Genomic DNA, 17,957 nt, shown 5'->3' with positions numbered 1-17,957 from the left:
GAAACATTTTTGGTTCCTCTCCAGAACAGAGAGATAGCACTGAAACAGGAAGCGGATGATTTAAATATCTACTCGGCATCTTGGCAACATATTTATGTTTAAGAGACTTAAGGTTAAAAGGTTTTAGTCTGGCCTGGGAACACTCTATCTTCCCCTGGGGTTTAGAGCTTTGGGAAAACTTCTAAGCACTTATCAAAAAATTGAAATTAGCTATTTTTCTGAGACCAGACTGTTACTGGGAATGTCAAAGGACAGTATTCCTGATATGCACCAGGCAATCATTACTCTCCTGCTTCTTATGATTATCTCTTTAGCAATCTAGCTTGGTATGGTAGAAAGCTGCTGTTTTATTTTCCATAAAGAAAGAAGAATACAGTTCCATTTCTTATAACTAGTTCTCCCAAAAATGGAATGATTGTACAAGCAGAATAAAAAACTGGTATTCCATTGATTCTATATGTGCTCACCCAAGGACCAATGAAGGGCCCCATCTTTACATTTAGAGATGGATAATGGTAGGAATATTTACATGGGGAAATCTGGCCTCATCCTTCCTCCCACCCTTCAGAGCTAAGAACCTGCTGTTACACATTTACCAACACACTACAGGGAAAAAAAAGCCATAATAACCTTGAGGTTTTTGGTCTAGGAGATTGGAAGAACAAAGTTTCTACTGACTGAATTCAGGGAAAATGTAGAAAAAGAGGTAATGGAGGTGGAAATCAGTAGTTTGGTTTTGAACGTTTTACATTTGGCATGACAATTAGGCAGCTGATCGGAATTATTAAATAGCTAGTTCTGGGAAGAAGTCATGCTGAAGGTACATATTTGGGAGTCATCAGCATATAAGTATTATTTAATGCCAAGAGTCCAGATGAGCTCAAAGCAGTGAGTTAGATAAATGAGTACAGTCACTGGATGATTTTTAGAGTTCTCCACATTTAAACATCAGAATGAAGACCAAAAACCAATAGAGGAAACCAAGAAGAATGGCTAGTGGTAAGAGACTCAGGAGGGTGTGATGTACTAGAGCCAATGTTAAGAAAGAACTTCCAAAAGAAAGAAGTGAAGAACTATGTTAAATGCTAATAAATTAAGATAAGAACTGAGAATTGATCCCTGGGTTTGCCAATACAGACATATTAATGTTCTTAAAAGGAGTTAAGGGGGTGGTGAAGAAAAAGTCTGATTGGCATGTGATCAAGAGAGGATACAAGGGGAAAATAGGAACAATGAATCCTTTTAGAATTTTTCTTAAAAGAGAAGCAGAGAATTGGAATTGCAGCTAGAAGTCATATGGAATTTTCTTTCTCTTTTCTTCATTTAAGATGAGCTATATTTTGGAAAACCTGTATAGTGGTGGGAATTATCCTGCAGAGAGAGATAATCGATGATGCAGAAAAGACATAACAATTGCAAGAGCAATACATATGTGAGAGAGAGTGGAGTCCATGGCATAAGAGGAAGGGTTGACTTTAGAAAGAAACATGAACAAAGTAGGTATTATTACTGAAAGAAAAGGCAAGCTATCAGGACTCAACTGTAGGTGGAATGGAAAGTCTGGTGGTGGAAGCCTACAAAGTTCTCATAGAATTACATCTTTTTCTCAGTGATAGGAGAAGCAAATTCTTCAGCTGAGAAGAAAGAAAGGAACAGAAGTTTTGGGAAGTTTTAAGAAAATAGAAGATGTTTGGGCTTGGACAGCAGATCAGAATTGTCTGGTAGACCTAAGGACCCATTTGACATCAGTGGTAGTGAATTTTAAGTAAAAGCAGTCAGCTTATTTGTGTGTTTGCCTCCAGCTGGGTTCAGCTGCATGCCTGTTTGTTACATGGAAAGTAGCATTTAGTGTAATGAATCATTGAAGGGGAGGAGCTCAAGGAACTAAGAGGCCAGGATATTAGGAAGATCATAAATAGGAATTTTGAAATTAATGAGAATACTGGAAGAAATAGTATCGGAAAGAGTTACAACCATGAGCTAAAAATCTTCTAGAAATGAAGGGGAGTAATCCAGGGTTCAGTAAATGACTGCCACAATGATGGGTAGAAGGTTGTACTTACAAGGAGAGGTGAGGTTTGAAAAATTGCAACAGAGAGAAAGGAGGATACCTTATCCACATCCAAGTTCTGTAGTGCAAGGGATATGAGGACATCAAAGAGCCATAAAATGTGAGAGAGAAATATAACACATGAAGTTGGAGGGAGTTTGAGATACAAGGTCTCGGCTGATGGCAGATCCTTAGGTCCAGAGAAGCTAGGAAGGGGTATGATATTGAGCCAGGGCAGGAGATGCACAAAGCCTTTAGGACATTGGAGTATGCATGATGCAAGAGGATCTAGAAGTTCTGGGAGTCCTGAAGGATGAAGAGCATCATAAAATCAGTCCCAAAGGCCTCTCCTTCTCACCAGATTGGTGAGACTGGGATAATTACAGAGGAGGGAAGGGATTCCTTCTTGGAATTCTAGGGTTTCTTTTTCATCCCACTAAAGGTCCAGTAAAGGCTTGAGAAAGAGAACACAAAATTCTAGAGACCATCTTCACTGCTGCAGAACAATTGTTCCCTCTTTTCAGTACTTACCCCACCATGGTTTAATAACCTGTCCACTTGTCAGTCTTCACAAAACTTGAACTTCACCTTGCTCATGTCTGTGTCCCTTGCTCTAGCGTTGTCCTGATCTTTCCATTGTGCCAATGTGAATGTGTAAGTGGATGAATGGATCAGAATTTGAGTGAATGAGAATAAGCATTGGAAAAATCAATCCAGCAACATGAGAAGCAGCTTTTGCTCCCATCCCAAGTCTCCTCCTCAGACTTCTCCCTCCTGTACCTATGCTCTGTTGGCTCTTGACTCCCACCTGCAGCCTCAGATCAGCACTTTACCTGCTATCTTTCTGACTGGATTTTTTTATCATGTGTAATGGGTTCAAACCACCTGAGAGGTGAGTGAAGTGACCAAGCCCTAATCCCCCTGAGCCTGGACCACCTCACTGCTCACCAGATTCTGAGAGACCACAGTGACTGAACACAAGCTTTGCCTCCTCATTGGTGTGTAGGAATGTTCCAGTGAACTACTACCTAGGAAAACTTTAGTGGTCCGCAAAACTATATCCTACTTCCCTATTCACTTGAAGTATCCCCTGTTTTTGATTGTGGTTGGCCTGTTAGCACACTTAGACGATGGTACTATCTTGTAAGGGAATGCTAATTCTAATTACTTTAAGGAGGCTTCAACTTAAGACCTCTTGAACAGAAAAAGGTGGTGATTTAGGGAATGTGATGTGACTGAGATATACTTAAAAGGTTTAAATTTTGCATTTAAATCATCTATCTTTCTAAAAATAATACTTGTTTTTAATTACTATTTTTTGTTGTTGTTGCACTGTGGTGATACATGAAAAGGAAAAAAAGAAACAGTTACTTTAGAATTTGAGAATCTGGGTGAAGAAAAAGATCATACCTAAAAGTGTAAAGAGCAGGTATATAATTAAATAGAGGTAGCGGTGGAGGTAGTATTAATTCCCTAGCCAAAGAAGGGGAGGATAAATGGAAGCCATAATGATCCCATAAGACTTCTTAGAGGGGATAGAGTTTCTACTAGGTCTTGAAGATCAAGCAGGATTAACAAAAGAAGATAAAATACTTTGGATGGAAGTATTTATTTTCAAAGGCAACAATACAATCATTATTTTAAGATTGTATCAGTCAGCTCTTCAGTGCTATAGTGAAATACCTGACACAAGTATGAAGACAAGAAGTTTATTTAGCTCACAGTTTTAGAAAGTAAGGATTATGGTGCCTACATCAGCCCAGTTTTTGTGAGGGCCCCATGACAAGTGGAAGATGGCAATGGGAAGGATGTGTGTTGGGGCAAGTGATTACATCTTGATTCAGGAAGCAGAGAAAATTGGATCAGATGAGATCTAGGTTCCTTTTCATCCCCAAATCTTTGTTTCTTGGTTTGTCCTACATTAGTACCTGGTTCTTGCTCATGATTCTCAGTTTTGTCTTGGTATTGCTTTTTATTTCTTCTTCTCCTGCCAGAAATGGTCAAAACAAACATCAGGAGTATAGATTAGTTGTGGTAATTTTGACTAGGCTGCTGTCCTTTAGCTGGCTATAATGTCTAGGCATGTGGTGCCATGGATTCCTCAGCTTTTTGGCTACTACTCTTGCTGATCTCTGTGGATGGACTAGATTAGATCCCAACACACACAGATATGGCTGGAATTTAGATTGTGCATGTTGTCCGTTAAGCAACTATCAATTTGCTTCTATGTATGTCAGTCAGAAAGAACAAGAAGGAGTAAAAGGAGCACATAATATATATGTTACATCTATGGCTAGTCCTCAAATTGCACAACTTCTCTTTTCTTCCCAATGCTAATGGGGGTCCCCAGTCCTAGAGTCTCCCCAGGGAAGTTTCTTGTCTTGTTTCTAGAAAAGTTCTCCTTGAGATTATGTACCAAAAGCAACTCACATTGCTTTATGAATATTTGCTAAACACATTTTATATTTATAAATATGATGCACTATAATGATATTCAACTATCATTGGGGCATTTGCTATTATCTTAGGTTTATGATCACCTATAGGATTTCTAGAATGAGTTGCTGTATAATATCTTCACTGGGTCATTAATATTCTATTCTTCTAATTAGTTTAGAGGAGTGACCCTTGACTTTTCTTAAGGTGTTTAGGCTGGGGAGAATGTTTAACTAGGCTGTGAAGTCATAATCCCAAATTTTATTCAGCTTATAGAAGGTGGAATGGTCTATAGTTTTGACTAAACCAAGCAAATCCAGTAAACTAGTTGAACTGAAAACTCTGATGTTTGAATCAGGCGCATGGGACAGAATGAAAACAGAGATGGGTATTTATCATATTCATAAAGATACAGTATGATGAGAAGAACCTATTATCACATAAAACATTTAAAATATATCTTCCAATAAGTAAATTCTATTTATTTTTTAAACACTATCCTCTAACTGGCAAGTACTCCTTTTGTAAAGTGTTAATTCCCTCAGCATCTTTCTTTTAATTTTTACAACTGTGTTAAGTAGAGTCATTCAGTTGTGAACTCATATTGTCTCTCCTTGACCAGATCTAGAACATTAGTTTGCTCATTGCTATTCAGTCTTCCCTCAGCCTAGCTAAAGGTTTACTAATTTGGTTGTTATATAATTCCCTTCTAGTAGGAATCATTCTTCAGCCCTAGATCTTTTTTTTTAAAGAAGCAAGGGCTTGTATGAATAAATATGAGCTATACATTTTTTATATAAAGCCAATTTTTATATCAAATTAAGATTCACCTTAGTGCCTAGGTATATAGTGTGATATTTCACATCAACAGATGTATTTCTAGCACTGCTTGAGGAAGATGAAGAACACAGGGACCATTACTTAGGTTATTACCCCAAAATCTTCCAAGTTGTCAATTAACAACCACTTATTGGAAAAAATTTCTAGAGTTCTTTCATTTTCCCCTTAAACTCATTTTTCCAAACTGAAGAAGGTGGGGACTTGACTAAGAATGTTTAGTTTCTTATTTAAAACCCACCCAAAATATTTGAAAGAGCTTATGATGTCATTCTTAGATCATGTGTACATGCTCAGACACAAAACCCATTCCTGAACAGTCTTTTTCTGTTTTATATATGTAGCATCAATTAGTTTGGAAGATTGATGTTTGTGTTACTGCTTTGACTGAACCAACCAGAGGATTTTTAGAGTGTTCAAATAAAGGAGTAAAATTTAGACAGTAGTCATACTTTGAATTGAACTGTGTAGTCATGTGAACAAAGTCTTCAGCTAGACATTGACGACATACACAATAGTTCTAATACTAGTAATAGTTTATGGACAATTCCATAGCTTCAGTAGTTGAGATCTACTGTGCCAGAAGGTGTGACAAATCTAAGCTTGTCTGAATTTCTCTGGTGGAGTTCCTTCCTGGCTTTTTGAAGTTATATGTCTTTTGTTTTGGAAGAGTGACTGTTAGGGAATAAAGACAGAATTCATTGAATTGGATCTTTTATTGTAAAGAATGTTAGCTTTGTATCCAGTGAGGTATTGTTCACATTTATTGGGAAATTGATATCGATACATTTTTATTTTAAAAATATTTATGTCTAATGTTCTCAAATAGAATCAAAATTGTCCAGAGTACATCTCTGGAGGAATGCAAGGTATACAGCTTTGCTAGAGGGCTTCTAAGACAACACATTGAAGGAAGGGTGTTATCTAACAGTCTCAACATGTAGACGTGCACCTTTTTGAGCAAGTTAGAAGGGGCATTTTTTTCTTTATTTGCTCTTCTTAACCACTGACATTTAATTGTTTTATTTTTAACTTTGTCTTTGAAATAATTATAAATTAGCAAGAAGTTACAAAAATAGTCCCATGAAGTTCCAAGCATCCTGAACTGAGTTTTCCCCAGTGGTAACATCTTACCTACTAACTACAATGAATGTTAAAAACCCAGGAAATTGACACTGGTGCAATCCACAACCTTGTTCAGATAAGGACCATTTTTTGTTGGTGATGTTTGGGTTTTTTGTTTGTTTGTTTCACGAGTTTTTTTTTCTTTGCTGTCTTAGCTTGTTTGTTTCTTTTCTGTTTCTTTTTTTTTTTTTTTTGAAGTATTGGGGATTGAACCCAAGGCCTTGCCCATGCTAGGTAACTGCTGTACCTCTGAAATACATCCCTAGCAGGAAAGACTTTTTAAAACAAGAAATAATTCATAAAAGCCACTGCTTTCCTCTGCAATTGTCCCTTTAACAGGAAAATACCTGATTGTTGTTTATCATTCTCACTTTGCACTTTGTTGTTTTGCATTCTCACAATTACCCTCATAAATCCGTGCCTGTTAAAGACAGAACAAAGCCATTGCTCCACTTATGAAGTGTACTGAAGCAGGATGATGAAGTCATCTGGGAGGCAAGAATCCATTTGTATTAAGTATTTGGAAAGCTTGGCGAAGAAGAATTTCATACTCACTCTGGTACTGAGGGGCCTTTTAAGACAGATGATATTGTTTTTCGTTTCCTCATACAGGAGGTGCCTGAAAAGTCACAGGTGTGTGGCAACAAGATTGGAATTTTCAAACAATAGTTTTGTCATGTGAACCTTTAACCCATTTAGGCATAACAGCATCTAGAATGAGCCCACAAGACTACAACCTTTTCCCCTTTTTCTTGGCTAACTTTTTTTTTTTCAGCTTTGAATTACTTTACTAATAAAAGATTTCACACAAGTACAAGTACTCAAAGTATTTGGCTAACTTTTTTTATTTATATACATAGATCACATTCTTTAAAGAAAGAGGCAACACACACACACATACACACACACATATATGCACACACCTGTGTAGTTATTGTTTTTCTCTTCTTACAATGTACTTACATTGTTCTGAGTGCAAAGACAAAAATATTCTGAAATGTAATATTTTACTTTTCAAGGGAATATCATTTTAAAGGGTAAAGTGGAATACCATAAATATGGGAGCACTCCTGTAACAGTAAATTTAATAATATCTGGAATAGGTCTAAGACTGACTCAAAATTTCAACTAGAGTTTCAACCAGTAAACTTTCTGTTTCTTAGTTCTTAATGCTGATTGACAAAAAAGACAAGTGAACTGCTTTCTGTTAAGGAATTGTTGCAGAAGGACTTCTACTTAAAGCATAGATACATTTTATTACTATGCTTTTCTGGGTTTGGAGTGTTTATTTGGGGTGGTGGTGGTTATGACAATTATCTAATCAGAAGCAGGCCCCAGACTGCCAGTGATATTTTGGAATGTACATTCTACTTCAAAGGAAGTCTCCATGTCTCCTTACCCAGATGAAGCCAATTTTTCATGGAGAAGAACAGGTAATTAGATTTTCTTTTTCAGAGAAAAAATTATTTTTAGGCTAAGTTTAAAGGGTCATATTTCTCTGCTTATTAAATCTTGCAATTATCACTTTACTCTGGAAAATGTAACTCAATGAACCACCATTGTGCCAGAGCTATGGGTCACTATAGAAATAAGTTTGATGGCAGCTTTGTCCAAGAGGCAATTGGACATGATATGAAGCTGGTGTTCATGACATACACCAACATGGAAACCAAGCAGTCAACAGGTGGCAGAAGTTCACATGCCTACATTTTTGTTTATTTATAATGGAAAACCTTCGGAGGAAAGAGTGGGAGACTGGGTGTATGTGTGATGGAGATTCCAGTCATGTTCCATCACCACACTGGCCACTTGAAAGGGAGCCTTTCTTTGAAAAGAAAAACAGTATATCCAGGTCCAAAGTCCCAGGCAAATTTTCTTTCCTCTGCTCTTTGAGCTTTTCTGATTTTGTACAAAGTAAGAGGCAGTGAGGAGAAGGAGTCTGACCAGAGTAGTGACCCAAGGTGAATCTCAGGTCAAAGAAAAAATGTCCTAGAATTGTAGGACACACTGCAGTCATGAATGACACTCTGTAGAAAATCAATACCGCATCCCACACGCTTCACTCAGAAATTCCCATTCATCCTTCAAACCTCTTCCACTTTTCCAAGAAGGCTTAATACACTCAAGTTTGACTTACTACCTTTCTTTGTGCTCTGTTAATGCTTGATACTTTGTGCAGAGCAAAGTAGTCACACTTTTTGTGGTTTTAATTTTTACATTCCTTCTAGACTGCAAGCTTAATAGTGCCAGGGCCATGGCTTTCATTTTGTAATTTTATCTTCTTTGCTGTGGTTAGCACAGTGTATGCTTCATATATATTTGTCACTTTGAGTCAATGACATATAGTGCAAATGAAACCCATACTCTTCATGTCTGGGATACCCAGATGATTTAAAAGTATTTAAATGCTTTTATAACCTTGAACTAGTGCAATTACTATTGAAATCATCTCTAACAGAAGCACTGTAGCACTTTATGATGATTGCACATAAAAGCCCTGGTTTTAAAGAAAGTATGAAGATAATCATAACGATATATACTAGCCTGTAAGCTCACACTCCACGAGGAGCTGAAACAATGGATCCAATGAAAATCAAGCATGGAAGTTTTGTCAGGTTTTTTTTCCTACCTTTTTAATTACTTGATTTTCATAAAAACTCATACCCAAGAGTTTATACCCAAGAGGGAATATTGAGTTTATGTCTACACAGATGGTAACTAGGAACACTTTTAAGACGTTCTGTAAATTTAACTTTCAGTCCATACTGATGAGGGTAGTCTATCTTCACTGTAATGGGATTATACTGACTGAGGCGATGGACCTGCTACTATGTCATAATGACCTAAAAGTTATGATTAGAATTGCCCTCAGAAGCCAGGCCCAGTGGCTCCCACCTGCCATCCTACTACTCAGGAGGTAAAGATTGAGAGGATTGTGGTTTGAGGCCATCTCAGGCAAAAAGTTAGTGAGACCCTACCTCAACCAATAAAAAGTTGGGCCTGGTGGTGCATGTCTGTCATCCCATCTGCACAAGAAGCATAAATAGAAGAATAGATTTTCAGGCTGGTCTAGGCATAAATGTGAGACACTATTAAAAGAAAAACTAAAAAAAGCAAAAAAGTGATAGAGTGGCTGCTTAGCAAGTGTGAGGCCCTGAGTTCAAAACCCCAGTACTGCAAGAAAAAAAAAAAGGAATTGCCATTTTATTCCCAAATATGTTGCTTTCTATGGGAAAATAGTTCTATGTTGTCAAAAGAGAAGCCAGATAAAATGCTTCTTACCTAAATATTTCTGACAAGAGTTTGCAAATGTAAATGTTGAGTTATCTTATCCACATATCACATTGTAGGGGTATATAAATTATTTGAAGAAAAATAATAGTACACAGAAGAAAACCATCCACGCTGCTACTTTTTAACTACATTTTACCCACTACAGATGTTTAGATGCTCTGAAGGACTACCTTGTACCTTTAAAAAATACTATCACATAAAATGACCATAAACACTAAATACCCATAGCTGTCCAATTTAAAAAATATCTATGTTATTCTGCAATACTGCCCAAGTATTTCATCTGTGAATGGAGAGTAGGGCCATAGCAAAGGACTGTAGGAAGTGTTGACTTCAAAATATTTATTTGCATTTCAATTATTTAAAAAGATTTAAAAGAAGACCAGAAATATAACATGGGGACAATGGAATACATTCCTCGGAAAACTTTAAATGGTAATCAGAAACCACAATATCCAGAAGAGAAGAGATGCAAACTATTGCTTGCTTTTAGTGGCTAGAATGCAGCCATGTCTGTTAAACTTAGATCACTTTTATAATTGGCTTATTTAAATATAAAACTAAGGCCAAGCCACTGCTGCATGTGTGATTACAAAATGCAAATGTAATATTCTTTGACAATGTAAAATAATAATAAGTTTTAAATAAGGGGGAAAGGTACTAAAGAAAAAAACATGTATAAATACCCCTACACTTTATAACAGGAATTCAGGCAGTACCTAAAGATGGTGTCTTTACTTAAAACAACAATAACTCCTATTAATTTTTTTCATAAGTAACATTTCTTATTATAAAGAAACCCATCTTATCAACTTCTAAGGTTTAATATTTCTCTTTGTTAAATAATGATATTTCCAAATATTATGCTATATTTATGTAACAATTTCTATTCTCCCATCTATATATACTTTGATATATTTAAGAAGATATTCGGAGTTGTGTTCACCAAATATTAACAGCAGATTGTTTCTGAATGTTAGTATAGGTAATTTTTTAAAAGTTCTTTGTACTTTTTTGCTTATCTTTTTAAATATATCCACAGCATTTTCATTTTTAAAAAAAGTAGATACAGGCTGAGCACAGTGGCTCAAGCCTGTAATCTTAGCTACTGGGGAGGCAGAGGTCAGGAGAGTCAAAAAATTTGCAAGACCCCATCTCAACCAGTGGTTGAGAGTAGTGGTATGCACCTTTTATCCCACAAATAAGAAAACTGTGGTCTAGGCAGACTCAGTCATAAAAGGCAAGACCCTATCTCAAAAATAATCAAAACAAAAAGGGCTGGTGGAGTGGCTTAAGTAGTAGAACACCTACCTAGCGAGCATGAGGCCTTGAGATCAAACTTTAGTACTGCAAAAAAATGTGTATATATATATATGTAATGAAATAGTTGTACCCATCTGTCTCTATCATTTCTTTCTTTTAAAAAATGGCAATTAATTCTTATAAAAGTGGGTAAGTTGTGGCACACAGTTGGCCAGTTAACAGGGGACTATAGTCTTAAGCTATCAATAAAACTATGGGGACTAAAATCACAAAATAACTGGCAACTCTGTGGCATTTCACCAATTCTTACTGCAAACAGAGCCAATCCTGGGTCAACTCTATTATTTGTGGTATAATACTGGTTGCTAAACTAAAGTTACATGTTAAAGAGAAGTTAGAAATGTTTGTTTTAGAATTTTCTATCAATAGCTATTATTATGCCAATGCTTAGGCCCAAAATGAGGCTTACCAGAAATATGGGAAAGGGTAACTGTCTTTGCTTTATACTGACAACCCATTTTTTTTTGTAAGTTGTATGGGTAAACAGGAGGAAGGGAGACTTTCTAAAATTTTTAGAATTATGTGTCTGAACAGGGCATGAATCTGATCAGTTTGCTTTTCAAACATATTTCCCAGCATGGTATATGCAACACATCTAGTAGACTGACCCTAGTTTTATTCTTTAGTGGAATGTCGTAATAGTGATTTTTCAAAAGAAACTTGACAAAATTTAATGCTACATGTTTGTTAAAGAAAGATACTAACTTGCCTAGAAAATTCCTGGATTGTCATACTCATTCAATAATTATTGTGTCAGTAAATGTTAACATTCAATACAAATAATTTAAGACGTTGGTACTTTCTCCATAAAAATATTTCAGATTTCTAAAATATCTTGTTTTGCCATTTTCTTTCCAGCCCCTCCCTCAAAATATTCTGAAACAGCTCATTCTTCTTCATTTGGAGGGAATTAGGCTAATTTTTACCGGAATTTTCATATTCTGTTACCTATTTTGCAATATAATTAGTTGTGTCTACCTCCTTGACTAGATTATGTGTTCTATTGAAGGCAGAAATTATGCTTTGATATTTGTTTCCCTGTCTGTCTACTATGACGAATACAGTACTTTCCACATGGAAGCTCTGAATTCAACAATTATGAAATCCCCTTTAGATGAAACTGATGGGTAGGTCCATAAAAAAATGACTCCTCTATGTGACATCCTGCTTACTCCTACTGTCCCCTCAGCTACATTCCTTAAAATGCCAGAGTTTCTAAAGCTTGGGAAATATTTCTTTTAGCATACTTCTCCAGTATATACACAGACATTAGCCCCAAAGGGAAATTTATAAAATTTTTACCTTAAAGGTATCCATGAGAACAAAGCCAGGCAAATAGCTAAGACCTTAAGGGGTCAATAGGATGAACAAAAATGTAGAGATTTACATGTTTCACTGATTCATTTTGCCAGGCAATAAACTTGCGTGAAAAGTTAAAAATAAGAAAAAGAAAAAGACCCCGCCTGTCAGATGACTGGTTCTGAATAGCCAGACATTGGGTTTCATGTCATCTGCACATCTATTTGATCGAAAATGATTTTCTCCCTTTTAATCCAACTGGCTTCAGTAGTAGACACAGCATGGAGGTTTTTCCACATTTTACATGGTACTTGGTGTTGTAGAATTCAGTTTTCATGCTGTTCCTTTTTCTCTTCTTGCTATTGCCTGGATCTCATTAGAAACCATTAGTGATGTAATACTAAACCTATGGAATCTTAAACATGCTTTTAAAATCCTGTGGAATAAAGATGTCTCCTACCAAACCAAAAATGCTGTGGGAATATACAAGGCTACATTTCTTTAAGAAAAAGTGACTCATTTCAGTTTCCAAACTGTTTTGACTGAAGCTTCTCAAAATAAACTTTCTGCAATAGGCAGTCTTTGATGTCTGACTTTGAAAAAAATCATTTTTCAAAGCTACAATTTAATCCTTTTTGGGTGTTCATGTATTTTTTGCAGATTAACTTACTTTTATTTCAACCAGTGAGTGACACAATATTAAATAGCAATCTAACTAAGAAAGAAAAGTATTGAAGTGGTCTTAACTCCTACATAAACCAAATATAAAGAACATGCCATATGATTTTTTAAATTACCACAAAAAATAGAATTTCCAAAACATTACCAGAAGGGGGATTTGGTCCATTAAGAATAATAAAACAGTTTAGATGTCATGAAAGTGGAAGATTAGGAGTGTAGTTAAGGTTAGTAATGATGTTTTTGATTCATATGCTATTTCCTAGACTAGGCAACATTTTTAATTTTTCACAGTCTTGAACCTTAATCCTTGAAGGGTAATTCACATTTCAGAGCTTACATACAGCAATTTGTTTGGGGTGGCAATTTGCCATTGAACTTGCCTCTGGGTTCTTTTGTACTCTTCCAGCTGGGGGACTTAAAGGTGGTCATTTATTAAGTCCAGATCTGTACATGACCACTGAAACAAGTGGTTTTCAATCAAGTCTTTAAAAACAAATGCAAACAACCAGGTTTTGTGCAGTTGATCAGATTTAAGACACCATTTACTTCTAACAACAATTCAAACAATGATGAATGAAATTACTGAACAAGCTTTTCGTTTCCTTTCTTTTATTCAAGTAAAAATTTCCCATTGGAGTAGAAGAGTAGATTAAGATCTACTCTTTCAAGTAGCAGCTCTTCCACCTGATGCTTCTCAACTTCTCAAACTTCAATTTTCTCATTTACAAAAATAGAAAAAGAAACCCCACTCACTTCAGGGTTTGTTTGCAGTATTAGATAAGAGATGTGACATTGAACACACACTTGGCACACGATAAATGTACATTTCTTCCCAATCCCTCCACCAGTTGCATATATTGCATCTTTTGTTTCTCTCATTTTCCATTATGATGATAAGTTCTCAAGAAAAAAAAGTAGAGAGAATATTTGGTAATCTTTCCATTAAACTGTTAAAAATATTAGAACCTGAGAAATAGATGCCAGGGTCAGATCTGAGCTCTAGAGACTGATGTTTCTGATGACGGAAGAAACCGTTGATGGAATTGCTGTTGTTCCATGAGAGCTTTAAAGTCCTACTTCTTCTTCAGAAATCTAATCTACCACTCAGTAATGTTTCTAAACTCTTCTTGAACCTATGTGTATTCTTAGCCTGGTACAAGCATTTAAAGTAATATATTCCAAGTGTTTATTATACATAACGTGAAAAAAGTTCTGATATTTGACCTGACACTATCACTTCAAAGCATTATGATTTAGATAAAGTTGGGAAGAATTGGGAGTGGGTAAAGGGGCAAGGAGTTTAATAGAAAGTGAATGGGCTTATAAATGCTAATAAACCTGAACTTCAAGGTTTTCCCTTTTATTTTATCGTTTTTACATTTACTTACATGTGTATACATTGTTGGTGCCACCTCCCCCTCACTTCCCATGCCCCCAAACTCCAGTTTCCAGGCAGGACCTGCTCCACAATCTTCTATTTTGTTAAAGAGAAAACATAAGAGATAATAAGAAAGACATAGCGTTTTTGCTAGTTTGAGATAAAAATAGCTATTCAGAGATTCCCAGCGTTGCTTCCACACACTTGTGAATTGCAACCCACATTGGTTCATTTCTACCCAACCTCCTCAGCTACTTCCTGGTCCCCTTCCCATAGTGGCCTCTGCCAGTTTAAGGATACTTTATGTGCTCCTCACAGTGAGCACATCGCCCACATTCAAGTTTTGAGTTTCCTACCTTCCCCCATTCTTCCCATGCGTGTTCTCCCCTGAGTGTGTGACCACATCCAATATCACCTGAACTTCAATTCCAACTCTGTCTCATTCTCGAGTATACAGTTACTCTAAAGATATTTCGTACCCATACTGAAGCAAATCTGCTGTGTTAATCTTGTTAGAAATTGAAGTTTAGCTTTCCTCTTTCAAAGCATTTGTTCTAATAACTGATTAGGGTGGTATACAGATCTTTAAATGGCTATGTAGGATATCTAAGCATTGAAGAGGGATGAGAAAAATTAATGTTTTCCTCCCTGTGAAAGGATAATTTCATGCTCTAACTTTCAGGTCTGTAGAAAGCTTATGTATATTGTTTTAGAAAAAAAGTGGAAATCTTTATTTTTACTCTCTAAAAGAGCTGACAATTGGTTTATACAATTTACAAAATTATATTCAGTTATGCAATTAATCTAAGGGCCTCTAACCTCATAATAACCCACGGTCACTTTATACTTATAATAAAACATTACCTTTGCCTTTCCTATAGATCAATCTCCAAAATGATTTATGGGTCATTGATAACTCAATTCTTAAACACCAGGGGTCAGAGTTCAGGGTGCTGCAACTGAAGAAAGACCTTTTCAGACTAACATGGAAAGACAGAGAGATACTGGAGAAATAAATGAACATTTCTAGACCCCACACAAAATATCTTTTCCTCCAAAATTTCACTGATACCATCTTGACTCAGGTTTCAAGAATCTCCAGACTTACCCACTCCTTTAGTTTAGCTCCATCTCATTCTTTGTCTTTCCAAACTACCATTTCTAGGAATACCTCAGTCCCTACTGTCTACTTCAAAGAATAGAGTACAAACGTGACATCTGAATACCAAAGCAATACTCCCACTTCTCACCATGCTCCTAGCCAGGCATTTAAATGTACTGACCACTGAATATAGCTCTGTGTTTCTGCTCTGTTGACTTTGCTCTTTCCCATGTCTGGAATAACCTCACTCCTGTCTAGTTACACAGATCTTAACTCTCTAAGCAATAATCTTCTTTTTGAAGTTTTTCATAAATACTCCAATCCACCTTATCAAAAGTAAAAGAGTTTTTTAATTTTTCCCACCATCAAATGGCTAGTTAGGAGAATCACGAGGACTTAAAATTGAGTGAGGTCTTTTAACACCAGAACTTTTAACATAACTGTTGCCTGAATTACTCACACTAATCATGATAATAGGCATCTTATTTATAGTAGTGTGTTTGTATTATTGGTTTGTAAAGTACACAACCTGGATATGCCCAAGTTCTTCCTAAATTACTCTTCATTTCACAGCCAAATAAAAATGGTAGGGACATCCAGCTCAGGATTTCTGGGAGTCCATAAGAAAGAGATAAAGTGATGGAATGCTTCATCTTTTTCTCTCATCTCTGTTCCAAATTTCTGTCACCTTCTTATGACCTTAGTTCAAACTCTTATCAGCTTCATCCTAAACATGAATAAGTTCCTTTTCCCTTCATCTCCACAAAACTGCTGAATTTAACAGACTTTGATGAATAGTTTGGGATGATTGAGGGGCATTGCAGTGCAGCCCAGACTGGATCACAGCTTAAAATGAAATATTTTAATTTGAAGAAAAATTAGCTCTTTCACTCTTTGCATTAATTCTCCCCCATGTGTTTTGGGGTGAATGGGACCATTCACCTTTACACCCACAAAATAAAGTCAAGATACTTATGTAAGCGTAGCAATCATCTACCCTGACTCATGCCCTTAGTAACACTAGGTAGGAACAGAAGTGTTGACATTTGTCTTTCTCTTACTTGGCCTAGCTTGAATTCTTAGGCAGATCTCCCATCCCACTGACTAGGACAAAGTTCAGGGATCAATAGATGCATTCTTCCCCTTTAATTTCTGCATACATAGTTTGAAAATGAATCTTGTACTATCATGCAGATTGTCTTGAGATTAGGAAGAAGGTAGAAACAGAAAATGAGACTTAGATGACATTTGCTGTGCAATTTCTTCCTGCCAGGCACCGTGGTGCATGTCCCCTTGTTTAATTCCCACCACAACTATGTAAGGTAGGTCTTTAGTACTTTTTAACAAAGAAATTAAATAGTTTGCTAAAGTCACCCACCAAGTAAGGGGCAGGCCCAGAATTCAAACCCAGAGCTGTCTGACATTAAAGCCCTTGTGGTGCCTGACCAGATGACCACAGCAATAGTCTAAGCACAAGAAAGCAAATGTGACAGAAACAGTGGTGAGGATGGAAGCAAAAGCCCTCTGGTTCAAACAGCCCAGGTAGAAACCTCCTATTTGATGATGATTGGTTGTATCTATGGTGAGAGAAAGCATGCCATTTAGGATTTCAAATCTATCAGAACATGGTAATACGAATAAATAGGGAAGTCAGTGAGGGGTGCTATTTGGAGATGATTCTGAGACCATGATGGACCCAGGAGCTAAATAGAAGAAGTTCCTTTTTGCTGCTTAAATCTATTTAATTTTACACAAACTCAGAGGACCTCCTACAGAATATGAATTGGGTATCCCCCAGTCACTTGATTTTTATAACCCAAGAAGGGCAACATGTTTCATAGACTCTCACCAGGAACTTTTTTGGGCAGCTTTTATTTATTCATCTTGCTGGTGAGTGGGCACAGGGGCAGGTGTCTGGTTTTTGTTACAGCGTAGAAAAGCAATTACAGTTTCATTAATGTGAGCAGAGAAACCCTACATCTGAACAGAAATCACTTCACGTCTAAACAGAGGACTCTGTGGCACTTTTCTTACTAAAAAGTTGTTAAGTTTGGCAATCCTCACTCTGTTCCAGTCAAACATTTTCTTAGCCATATTAGGTTATATGGAAATAAGCCAATATCGTGGCTGGTGTATGAGTAGGTCCTCTGCACTGAGGCTTTTTTTTTTTTTTTTTGAGACTTTCCTTACTGGTTTAAAAGGAATGAAGACAAATGTGGCTAAGAATATGTTTTGAAATATGACTGGAAAGAAAATGAAGCTCTTTGATCTAAAAAAAAATTAAGCATAGCAGCTATACTGAAATCAAATTTTTAAGATGAGAGACTTGGAGGAATTTGGATATTTGTTTGTTTCTTATTGCGAGGGCATAACAATTTATTAAATGCTCTGCCAAATTCTTCACAGATATAAGGGAGAAAATCAGAACAAGA

The 17,957-nt window shown here is 36.4% G+C and overlaps 1 protein-coding gene across 4 annotated transcripts in view; it reads left to right on the top strand.

Annotated features, from left to right (window-relative positions):
• The window catches only part of Cald1 (caldesmon 1), a 212,496-nt gene that overhangs the window by 62,379 nt on the left and 132,160 nt on the right, over positions 1–17,957 (top strand). The gene's annotated exons all lie outside the window — the stretch shown is intronic.

This window comes from Castor canadensis, chromosome 2, assembly GCF_047511655.1.
Source record: "Castor canadensis chromosome 2, mCasCan1.hap1v2, whole genome shotgun sequence".
NCBI classification, from domain to species: domain Eukaryota; kingdom Metazoa; phylum Chordata; class Mammalia; order Rodentia; family Castoridae; genus Castor; species Castor canadensis.
Note: the sequence above shows the minus strand (reverse complement) of the source record. Positions and strands in the feature narration are given on the sequence as shown.